The following is a 12,636-nucleotide window of genomic DNA, read 5'->3' as shown; positions in this document are numbered from 1 at the left end:
TCGTGCTAAGGCTACCACAATGTAAACTTAGGTGACTGAATGTAGCATTGCAGCCAGATGTGTTATTTATTTATTTATTTGTGTGTGTGTGTGTGTGTGTGTGTGTTTTATGTGTGTGTTGGAGCCATACCCAGTGTGTGTGTGTGTTTTGGAGCCATACTCAGTAATGCTCAGGACTTACTCCAAGCCCTACACTCAAGAATCATTCCTGGGTGCCTAGGGGATTATATGTTGTGCTAGGGATTGAATTTAGTTTGGCCTTATACAAGGCAGCTCCCCTGAATTATTGCTTTGGTCCCAGCAGGTTTTTTTTTGGGGGGGGGGGTACACCTGTTCGGGTACCCCTGTTCATTCTCAGTGGTTACTCCTGGCTCTGCATTCAAGAATCTCTCCTAGCAGTGTTTACTATTGCTTTGGCTTCCCCTAGCAGGCTAATTTTTTTTTTTTTTTTTTTTTTTTTTGGGTCACACCCAGCGGTGCTCAGGGGTTACTCCTGGCTGTCTGCTCAGAAATAGCTCCTGGCAGGCACGGGGGACCATATGGGACACCGGGATTCGAACCAACCACCTTTGGTCCTGGATTGGCTGCTTGCAAGGCAAACGCCACTGTGCTATCTCTCCGGGCCCTAGCAGGCTAATTTTTACATTGATAACTTTGTTATTAATGGCAAATGATACTATAAAATAGCCAAATGGGGGGATTGTAGAGCTAGTATAGCGATAGGGCAAATACCTTGCACACACCTGACCTGGGTTTGATCCCTACACCCTATGACAATTGATCCCTGAACACAGGTAGGAGTAAGCCCTGACAACTCGCCAAAATAAAGTACCTAAATATTCATAGACAAAATAAATTTCCTTAGTTCTGTTTTAAAGCTTCCCAAATTCCTTCATGTAAATCAGTGATGAGTTAATGCAAGCGGTCCTGATTTTTAGAATAAATTTAGCCTTAATGGCAGATGGGCAGGGATGGAATTCCATGGTAAAATGGTAGAATGGGATTCCATGGTGTCTGGCAGCACTGAAGAAAACCCAGAGTGGAAGAAGGGAGTGAGTGAGGTAGCTCTCTGAGGTTACCTGTTGATTCAGACAAGCATGTGGGATTTTCTGCTTTGCCCCTGGAGAGAGAGAAATCAGTAGCCCAAGGCATAGCACAGCTTTATTGCTGTGCAGCTCCACTCTCCCCAGACCTTCCTGCCCCCCATGTACTCTGGTCTTTGTCCCTTTGGAAGAACTGTTGCTTTTTGTACTGCTCCTGAACCTGTGCATGGTACAATTGAAGTCTCAAGGTTGATTGTAGTGAAGTAACTGTGACTTGGTCACTATTATACGTTCCATTTTTTTTCATTTGTAGGGTGAAGTCTGCTTACCACAAGGAATCGAATGTGGGTGCTGGGCTGGGGGTGGTGGTTTTCCTGATTTGTGGTGGTGCTGGGATGGAGTGGTGCAAGGCAGGCGCTATCTGCTGCACATGATCACCAGCGCTGAGCTATGTCTTTTTTTGGGGGAAGGGGAGCACACCTGGTGACGCTTATTTTTTTTTGTTTTTGTTTTTTGGGCCACACTGGTGATGCTCAGGGATTACTCCTGGCTATACAGTCAAAAATCACTCCTGGCTTGGGGGACCGTATGGAACACGGGGGTTCAAACCTTGGTCCGTCCTAGGATAGCGTGTGCAAGGCAAACGCCCTACTGCTTGTACCATCACTGGCTCCTGAGCTAAGTTTTTTTTTAACTACTCCCCCAAAAAACATTCATAGCCTCTTTTTTTGTTTGGTTTGTCTTTTTGTTTTTGGGTCACACCCGGCAGCACTCAGGGGTTACTGCTGGCTCTACTGAGCTAAGTCTTGGCAGTGGTTTTGTTCTCACACTACAGGTAACATGGACTGTCCAGTCATTTCTCAGATTTAGACCTACTGTGAAGAAATGAGACTCTGGGCTGGAGCCAATACACAACTGAGTTCAATCCCCGATTCCCATTATCATCTCCCAAGTCTGTCAGGAGTAATTTGAGTGTAGTGCTAAAGGTAAATGAGCACTGCCAGGTCTGGCCTCCCCCCAAAAAAAGAGAAATCTAAACAAAAAGAAATCTGATCCAGAGAGGATAATACGGTGGGACTAACACTTGCCTTGCTAACAGCCAACCCAAGTTCCACAGACAGACAGATTCCCAAGCCTACCAGTTTTGATTTTTGAGTGTAGAGCCAAGAGTCCGGAACATTGTTGGGTGTGGCCCCAACTCAACCCCTCCCCCAAAAGAAGTAAGACTCTGTGGTCCCACTCTTTCCTCCCTCCTACAAAAGGACACCGTTCACAAGTTCTATATAGGCTACTCTTGGCATCCAGAGTGATATGGACCTCCTACCCCCAGGTCTCTGAGACTCTCATTTCCGGTCTTCGTTAGCAAGTTCATCTTCACTCATGCCCTCCTTGACCTTGGAATCTTGGTGACCTGCTGCAAGCGGCTTCTGTCTTACAGTGCCAGTGTGATTTCGGTGAATCCACTTCAGGGAGAGTGGGTTGCTCGAACCGGTGTACTGAGAAATATGAAATATGAAATAAATGAAACCATACAGAGAATGTGGGGTCAACACGTTTCTGGCAGGAGTGCGACAAGTTTAATTTTTGAGCAGGGGGATTTATAGGGGTAAAATTAGCCACAGGTGAAGAATAATTGTAATCACAAAGCCTAGTACAACAATAACAATACCTAAACTATGGGTGTGACTATAAAAATTCTAAGTTACAAGAGGTCACAGCTCAAGGTAACTTAGCAAGCTTGCTTTAAATGCAAAATCAGGATTAGGAGAAAATAGGAAATATCTAGAAACTTGGTCTTTCTAGGCTGGACTCTATTGTTAAATGAAGGGAGGTACCAAATCCCCAAGAATGAGCTTCCCTATTTCTAAAGGAGGGTCAAAAGTCAAAATCTGTATTCTGGTTATGCCCTTGATTACCAGAAACTGCAGCTGCAAAGGACATACTTGAAAAGGAGAGAAAAATGTCTTTGCTTTTAGGGCTGACTATATCCAGAAAAAGGGGTTCTCAAATAAACTTTGGTGCTGGAATTTCTGAGCCATGATAGAGGCTATTATTTTGCCTGATATATACAAAGGAGAGATAGTCAAATAGTGGCTGAAAATGTATTGCCAGGCGTCTCTTTGGAAATTCCTCAACCATCTACGCAGGGGAAAAAGGCATCCACAGCGGGCCTTTTGAGGAACCCCATGGGGGTTAAATTAGTTCTACCCACCAGGAAAATCTGAGGATACATATGGTGGGCTGAGCCCCCCAAAAAGCTTAGGCATGCCCTGGCAGTGACCCCTCCTTCTCAGTGGACATATTTGTGTTTGTCATCAGTCATGTTTAGGAAGCAGAGAAGCTGGTTTTGCAGATTGGTTTTTATGTTTCTTTTTGCCCCCATCCCCTCTGCCATATCCTGGCACTTGGCACATAGTAGCCATTCAATTAGTATTTGTGAATAAATAATGGTGTGCAGGAATGAAAATTTTTACAGTACGGGCTAAGGGGCAAAAATCAATTGGAAAAAATCGATTGGGTCTGGAGAGATAGCATGGAGGTAGGGGCGTTTGCCTTTCATGCAGAAGGACGGTGGTTAGAGTCCTGGCATCCCATATGGTTCCCCGAGCCTGCCAGGAATAATTTCTGAGTGTAGAGCCAAGAGTAACCCCTGAGCGCTGCCAGGAGTGACCCAAACACCCCCCAAATCAATTGGGATTATAAACTTTGTCTAGAAATTACTTTGGTGTGATAAATACACCGTTTCATAAGAATGATAGTGATAGGTGGTGAAGACTGATTTGAGGGACTTGATGATGACCTAGTGCTGTCCTCTGGCACCCCTGGGTACACTGTCTAGTAAGAGATGAGAACATTTTAACTTTTGTTTATTGTTAGTTTTTGTGCCAGTTCTACGGTGCTTACTCCTCTCTCTGTGATCAGGATTTCTCCTTGTAGGGTTTGGGTGACCGTATGCAGTGCTGGAGATGAAACCCAGGTCAGGCACATAAAAGACTATACTATCTCTGCTGGCTTGAGAAAAGGGACAGAGTGCTCTGCTTATCTTGTCAGTGGCTGGTGCTCCCTGAGATTACTTGTCGACTTTAGGCATGAGTTTACCTGGCAAGTTCTGTTCTCTCTGTCCCAAGCCCTAAAAGGATGTATTTTGCTTCCTACTTGGCTATGCCAGCAGGCTTAGCAAAAGTGTTTGAAATCGCTTAGTAGTTATAGTGTGTTCAAGATGATCCATGGAACTTCTCTAGGGACCCCAGTTTGAGGAGATGGATGTGAAGGCCTGCAAAGCTGGCCAGTCTACACTGCACACTTGGTCTGTGCAGAGTGTAGTCTGGAGCTTGCATTGCCTTATCCTAGGAGTGTGGTTACAGACATGGTCTGTGTAGGGTGCTGTGTGGGACTCGCCTGACCTGTTCTAGGACTGAAGTGGGAGAATGTCTGTGGAATATAGAACATACTCTGTTTATATCTCTTGTCCTAGAGTCATGTCATGTGCTCTGATCTTTTAAGACAAGGAAAACTTTAGGGGCCAGAGACATAGCATAGCAGGTAGGGCAATGGTCTTGCATATGTATGACCAACTGGGTTCAGTCTTGAGCCATACCACAACATGGTATCTCAAACATTGCCAGTTGTGATCCCTGAACACAGAGCCAGAGAGAGTAAGCCCCGAACATTACTAGATGTGTCCCAAAAAGCCAAAAAAGTTTTTTGTTTTGTTTTGTTTTTTAATGTGAAGCTGGAAAGATAGGACAGTGAGTAAAGTGCTTCCTTTGCCTGCAGGTTCAATTTGTAGTACCCTTTATGGTCCTATGAACCCTTCCAGGAGTGATCCCTGAGACCAGAGCCAGGGGTAAGTCCTGAGCACCTCTGAGAGTTGCCCCAAAATAAGAAAAAAAGTTACATTAAAATAATCAAACTTTGGGCCCGGAGAGATGGCACAGCGGCGTTTGCCTTGCAATCAGCCGATCCATGTACCTAGGGTGGTTGGTTCGAATCCCGGTGTCCCATATGATCCCCCGTGCCTGCCAGGAGCTATTTCTGAGCAGACAGCCAGGAGTAACCCCTGAGCACTGCCAGGTGTGACCCAAAAACCAAAAAATAAAATAAAATAAAAAATCAAACTTTTAAATGATACTGTGCCACATCTTAAGTGTACAGTTTAAATGTATTGACAAATGTAATTATGAAACCACTACCACATCCAAGATACAGAGTATTTCCATTAGAGAAAGTATTCCTTGTACTCTTGGACATTTGATGTTTACATCTGTCCTCAGGTAACCTGACTCCTAGCAAAAAGGGCTTATTTTCTAGAGGTTTGTGTAAATAATGATACAGTAGTTTTGTATCTGACTCATTTAGTGTAGTGTTTTTATTTTTATTTTTTTGGAGGGGGTCACACCTTACCTCCATGCTATCTCTCCAGCCCCAGTGTAATGTTTTTAAATTTTTTAATATTAAATCACTTTGCTTTGTGTATAAGTTCTTTTTTGTTCTTAAATAGTGTTACATTGTACGGACATTTCCACAACTTTCTATGCATTCACCTTTGGATAAGAATGTGGAGGGCCCGGAGAGATAGCACAATGGTAGGGCATATGCCTTGCATGCAGAAGGACGGTGGTTCGAATCTAGGCATCCCATATGGTCCCCTGAGCCTGCCGGGGGCAATTTCTGAGCATAGAGCCAGGAGTAGTAGCCCCTGAGCGCTACCGGGTGACACCCCCCCAAATTTTGGGGTTGATAGCTGTTTGAGAATATTATGAATAAAATATAAAGTTCTAAGTATATGTCTGTGTACATAGTTTTTTATTTTTGGGCCACACCACAGCCAGCAGTGCTCAGTGCTTACTCCTGACTCTGTGCTTAGAGATTACCTTTGGTGGACTTTGAGGAACCACATGGGACACTGGGGAACAGTTGACTGCAGTTAAGACAAATGCCCTCCCCACTGTATATCACTCCAGCCCCTGTGTACATGCTTTTATTTCTCTAAGAAGAAGATAGGAGTGAAAATGCTGAAGTTACTCATACCTTACCTATCATATGTGCATAATGGTATATAATGCAATTATGTAATTGCTATATATAGGTATGTTTTTTTTTAACCTCTATACACCACTGAATCTTGGTCTTTAAACCCATGAATCAGTAAAAATACGATTTTACAAACCTGTAAGGAAGAAATGAATAATAATTCATGTATCTGTTTTTCAATCTAATGTTATCAAATGAGACTTCTGGGGCTCACAGACTAAGAGGGTGCAAGGCATAGATTAGTTCAGGCATCACTGTGGCAACTGAGATGGTGGAGAAGCACAGCCTGTTCGCTTGAGGCCTGATTTCTGGGAGATGCACCCCTCCTACTCTGTTTCTCCTGCCCCTGTGTCTGCTTGGGAGACTAAATAAATAGATCAAAATGCTAGTTATTGAAATTTAGGGACTAGAGAGATAATGCAGCAGGTAGGGTACTTTTCTTGCATGTAGCCAATGTTGGGCTTAATTTCCAGCACTACATAGAGTCCTGGAGCACCCCCAGGAGTGATAGCACAGATAGAACCAAGAGTAAGTATTGAGCAATAAGCACAAAAAAAATAAAATAAGGGCCGGAGAGAAAGCATGGAGGTAAGGCATTTGCCTTTCATGCTGAAGGACTGGTTCAAATCCCAGCATCCCATATGGTCCCCTGTGCCTGCCAGGGGTGATTTCTGAGCATGGAGTCAGGAGTAATCCCTGAGCGCTGCCGGGTGTGACCCAAAAACCAAAATAAATAAATAAATAAATAAATAAATAAATAAATAAATAAATAAATAAGAGGAAACTGAAACCAAGCTGGCATCAAAATGGGGGAAAAAACCATCTAAATAAAACATCCTTGAGGCTGAAGCAAATAGCACAGCGGTAGGGCATTTGCTTTGCGGTAAAGGGACAGTGGTAGGATGGACCTGGGTTTGATCCCCGGCATCCCATTTGATCCCCCCATGCTAGGAGTGATTTCTGAGTGCATAGGCAGGAGTAATCTCTGAGTGCCATTGGGTGTGGCCCCAAAACCAAAAATAAATAAATAAATAAAACATCCTGAACATGATAAGAACGAGCAATATTTTACTCAAATTCTATCAATTTGAGGCTGCTTTGCTAGCATGTAGAGCAGGCATCTCCAGAAAATTAGTGCCGCATGGACACTACCACATGGGTTTCATTTTGATCACGAGAAGAGCTAAGGGGCAAGCCAGTTAGTCTTCTCACAGCTGGTACTCCAAGCCCTCCTGGAGAGAGCTGTGCCTGGTATATCCTGGCAGCAGCAGCCTTTCCAGGCCCTCCACCGACTGTAGCACTTGGTGTTGGTAGCATTTCCGTTGCAGCTGTCAGTGGGTTCCAGAACTCACTGTGGCTTCAGCGCATGTTTCCCCCCAGTGCTTCGTCATCACTTTATGCATCTTCATTGATAAATTTCTGTTGATAGTTACCCCATTTTTAGACCAAGGAAGGAGATAGAGCTTAAGTGTGTCTACATACCGGATACAAGTTCTAGTCCCAATATTAAATCTTTGGCCCCCATCGTCAGGGCCTCAAGTTGTTTGTCTTTGTTGTCGTTATTGCTATTTTTTTGTTTGTTTTGTTTTGGCTCACACCTTACGGTGCTCAGAGTTTACTCCTGGCTCTGTGCTCAGAAGTCACTTGCTCCTGGCAGGCTCAGGGGATCATATGAGATGGTGATAATAGAACCGGAGTCCGTCAGTTCAAGGCAAACGCCCTACCGCTCTGCTATTGCTCGGATCCTATTTTGTTTTTGGATCACACCTGGAGATTCTCAAGGGTTACTCCTGGCTTTGCACTTAGGAATCACTCCTATTGGGCTTGGATGCTGGGGCAAGGCAAGCACCCTATTGGATGTACTAAGTTCTGGCTCCTTTTTTGGCTAGAATATATATTTTTTTAGTTATAATAGCTCTGGATGTATTATCAGTTATCCTGGTCCAGTGTATTCACATTTGGGAATACTTTCAGTGTTTGGCTGTATTTTCATTATCTTTCTTGTTTTGTTTTTTGGGCCATACCCTTCAGTGCTCAGGGTTTGCTCTTGGTTCTGTATGGTGGTTGGGCGAGATGTGTGGTGTCAGGGATTGAACCTGGATTGGCTGCATGTACTGTCTCTGGCTCTGTGTCTCCTATTCAGATGGCTTTGGTGGTTCCTCTTCTTTCTGCTCCTTCACGTCCTATGCCATCACATTTCCATCATATATCTTTGAGTGCTTTTCCTTCTTGTGTTTTTGTGGACCTGCCTGAAGCTGTATACATCTATAATTTATTTTTTTTAATTTTTTTTTTTTTGGTTTTTGGGCCACACCCGGTGGTGCTCAGGGGTTACTCCTGGCTGTCTGCTCAGAAATAGCTCCTGGCAGGCACGGGGGACCATATGGGACACCGGGATTCGAACCAACCACCTTTGGTCCTGGATAGGCTGCTTGCAAGGCAAATGCCACTGTGCTATCTCTCCAGGCCCTATTTTTCTCCACTTTATATTACTTTTTGTTCTGGGGCTACTCCAGCTATGTGTTCAGGGGGATTATTCAGTGCTGGAGATCAAATCCTGAGTCTCTGAAGTCAATTTTTTGTTTGTTTTTTGTTTTGTTTTATTTTGTTTTTGGGTCACACCCGGCAGTGCTCAGAAGTCACTCCTGGCTCTACGCTCAGAAATTGCCCCTGGCAAGCACGGGGGACCATCTGGGATGCCGGGATTCGAACCACTGTCCTTCATGGAAGTCAAAAATGCCTTACCTCTAGGCTATCTCACCGGCCCCTGAAGTCAGTTTTATTCCCAGTCATACTTTACTTCTTTATTGTCCACAGCTAGTGCATTTATCTGTATGTGTCTTCAACTATTTTTGTTTAACTATTTTAAATAGTACTGATAGAGCTTAAGAGATCCTTATTATTTTCCCTTTACTTATATTTATTTATTTGTTTGTTTATTTATTTATTTATTTATTTATTTTAGTTTTTGGGTCATACCCAGCAGCTCTCAGGGGTTACTCCTGGCTCCACACTCATAAATCGCTCCTGGCAGGCTCGGGGACCATATGGAATGCTGGGATTCGAACCAATGACCTTCTGCATGAAAGGCAAATGCCTTACCTCTATGCTATCTCTTCGGCCCCTTTTTCTCTTTACTTTTTTTTTTTTTTTTTTTTTGGGGCCACACCAGGCGGTGCTCAGGGGTTACTCCTGGCTGTCTGCTCAGAAATAGCTCCTGGCAGGCACGGGGGGACCATATGGGACACCGGGATTTGAACCAACCACCTTTGGTCCTGGATCAGCTGCTTGCAAGGCAAACGCTGCTGTGCTATCTCTCCGGGCCCTTTTCTCTTTACTTTTAACCTGGCATTTCTTCATTGGAAAAATTTAGGGTTAGAGTCCTGGAGTGGTGGCACAATGAGTAAGGTGTCTACCTTCCATGCGGCCAACCAGGGTTATAACTCCAGCATCCCAGATAGTCCCCAAGTCTGCCAGGAGTGATTTCTGAAAACAGATCAAGGAGCACCTGGTGTGGCCCAAAAACCAAAACCAAACCAAATTTTAAGTGTTAACTAAGTGGATTATAAATTGAAAAATTTGGGGTGGAGAGGTGGTGCAGTGGTAGGACATCTGCCTTGCACGCGGCTGACTTAGGACAGACCACAGTTCGATCCCTCAGCGTCCCAAATGGTCCTCCAAACCAGGAACAATTTCTAAGTGCATAGCTTGGAGTATCTCCTGAGCATCACTGGGTATGGTCCAAAAACAAAAAAGATAAAAAGAAAAAAATTATTTTATTTTTTGAAAAGAAAAAATTTAAAAGCATATGTACTCGAGTTGTCTGGGAATCAATCCACTGCTTGCTGTCAACCTTGGTCAACATTCATGAAGAAAATATGTAGCCACTTAAGACATTTTAATTTCTAATTTTTGATTTTATTTCTTTACATAGAATCAGAAGTTCCTGGGACCGGAGAGATAGCACAGCGGTAGGGCGTTTGCCTTGCATGCAGAAGGACGGTGGTTCGAATCCCGGCATCCCATATCATCCCCTGAGCCTGCCAGGAGCGATTTCTGAGCGGAAAGCCAGGAGTAGCTTCTGAGTGCTGCTGGGTTGGGTATGATCCAAAAACAAAAGTAACAACAAAAAGAAGTTTCTGAGAATATAATGATAATGTGGGAGAAATATAGATTTGAACTTGTTCATAGTATTCCGAATAACCAAATCTCTGAGCTTTTTTGGACTTCGTATTTTTTGGGTCTTTTTTTGTTTTTTGGGTCACACCCAGCAGCACTCAGGACCTACTCCTGGCTCTACTACGCTCAGAAATCACTTCCAGCAGGCTGGGGGACCATATGGGATGGCGGGATTTGAACCACGGTCCTTCTGCATGCAAGACAAACGCCCTACCTCCATGCTATCCTTCTGGCCCGTTTTTTTTTGTTATGTTTTGCTTTGTTTTTTTTTTTTTTTTTTTTTGGTCACACCCAGCAGTGTTCAGGGGTTTCTCCTGGCTCTGTGCTCAGAAATCGCTCCTGGCAAGCACAGGGGACCATATGAGATGCTGGGATTCGAACTACCATTGGTCCTGGGTCCATTTGCAAGGCAAACACCCTACCGCTGTGCTCTATCTGGCCCTAACTGGTTTTTGTTGTTGTTGTTATTTTTGTTTGCGGACTTTACCTTGTAGTGCTCAGGGGACATGAAGTGCCAGGGATCTAACCACTGCAAGTTAGGTAAACTCTATTCCTCTACCCTCTCTATGGCCCTTAGTTGAATTTTTTTTTTTTGTGGGGAGTCACACCTGGTAGCGCTCAGGGATTACTCCTGGCTCCATGCTCAGAAATTGCTCCTGACAGGCTAAGGGAACCATATGGGATGCTGGGTTTGAACCACCGTCCTGTATGCAAGGCAAATGCTATACCTCCATGCTATCTCTCCAGCCCCTGCATTTTTTTTTTTGTTTTTGTTTTTTCGGTCACAACCGGTAATTCTCAGGGGTTCTGGCTAAGCACTCAGAAATCACTCCTGGTTTAGGGGGCCATATGGGAGCCACCGCAGTCCCTCCTAGGCTAGTGTGCGCAAGGCAGATGCCTTACTGCTTGCGACACCGACACTGCTCCAACCCTCTTAGTTACATTTTAGAGAGGGGGAAAACTGCCTAGATGATTATTCTCTGAAATTAGAAAGTACATTAACATGTGGGATTTTGAATGCTTAAGACTAAACTGATTTTACCTTTCCCTTTCCAACAGATTTATTGAACACTGAATACAGAATGCAGTCTCTGAGAATGAAATTGGCTTCTAATCTTTTTTTTTTTTTTTTTTGGTTTTTGGGCCACACCCATTTGACGCTCAGGGGTTACTCCTGGCTATGCACTCAGAAATCACCCCTGGCTTGGGGGACCATATGGGACTCTGGGGGATCGAACCGAGGCCCGTCCTATGCTAGTGCTTGCAAGGCAGACACCTTACCTCTAGTGCCATCTTCCCAGCCCCCTAATCTTGACTCCAACAAATGAATAGAAAGAGGATAGAAAGTGAAGAGAGAGTGGGCCCGGAGAGATAGCAGAGCGGCATTTGCCTTGCAAGCAGCCGATCCAGGACCAAAGGTGGTTGGTTCAAATCCCGGTGTCCCATATGGTCCCCCGTGCCTGCCAGGAGCTATTTCTGAGCAGACAGCCAGGAGTAACCCCTGAGCAACACCGGGTGTGGCCCAAAAACCAAAAACCAAAAAAAAAAAAAAGAAAGTGAAGAGAGAGTGAAGGAGAGAGGCCATGGAAAACAGCGTCTCCCTCTACACTGAATTGTTAAGTGTTCTGCTTTGGCTCTAGATGTGTGTGGCACAAAAACAAAAAAATTACTATTGGAATCAGGCTGTTGGGTTATACATGGTTAATGTTTACTGTTGCTTTGTTTACTACCTCTGGGAATCAGAGTGGGGCTCTGTCTGTATCAAGGTTGGTCCAAATTAGCTCAGGGATAAGTGGTAGGAAAAACTTCCCTTGAACAAGGCACTGGGCTCTTTCCTGTACTCCCCAACCAAACTGTATGTAGATATAAACCAATATGTCCATTCTCCACTTTCCCACTCTCCTTAAATTTGTAAAAGCAATGTAATGAGATGAATATATAGAGAAGGCAGGCTGTTTGGTCTAAATATCAAAGTTTATTGAAATAAAATACAATCTATGATAAAAAATACTAAAGGTGTTATCTCACTGGTTACAGTTTAAATATATTTTAAAAAATTCAACATTTTAATCCAAGAATGATAGTATCTTTGTGGTACAACAACATGAGATTTAATGTTGAATAATACTGAATTCTTTTTGCCAGAAATATACTTCTCATCTCTGTTCAGTATGCTTTTTAAAGGAATCTAACTCCAAAAATGAAACTTTTGAAACGTAAGACAGCCTTTAAAATTAGAGTGTGAGTATAGTAATTAAAATAACTTTCATAGAATTTGAGTTCAACCCTCAGCTAGATAGAGATGCCTTAGGCATCTTATTTTGTTAAAAAGCATTTCAGTACACATCTCTACCATCTCAATGGCTGCAGTGGAATTCTT

The sequence above is a fragment of the Suncus etruscus genome, chromosome 5 (assembly GCF_024139225.1).
Source record: "Suncus etruscus isolate mSunEtr1 chromosome 5, mSunEtr1.pri.cur, whole genome shotgun sequence".
In the NCBI taxonomy this organism is placed as follows: domain Eukaryota; kingdom Metazoa; phylum Chordata; class Mammalia; order Eulipotyphla; family Soricidae; genus Suncus; species Suncus etruscus.
This window is presented reverse-complemented; position numbering follows the sequence as displayed.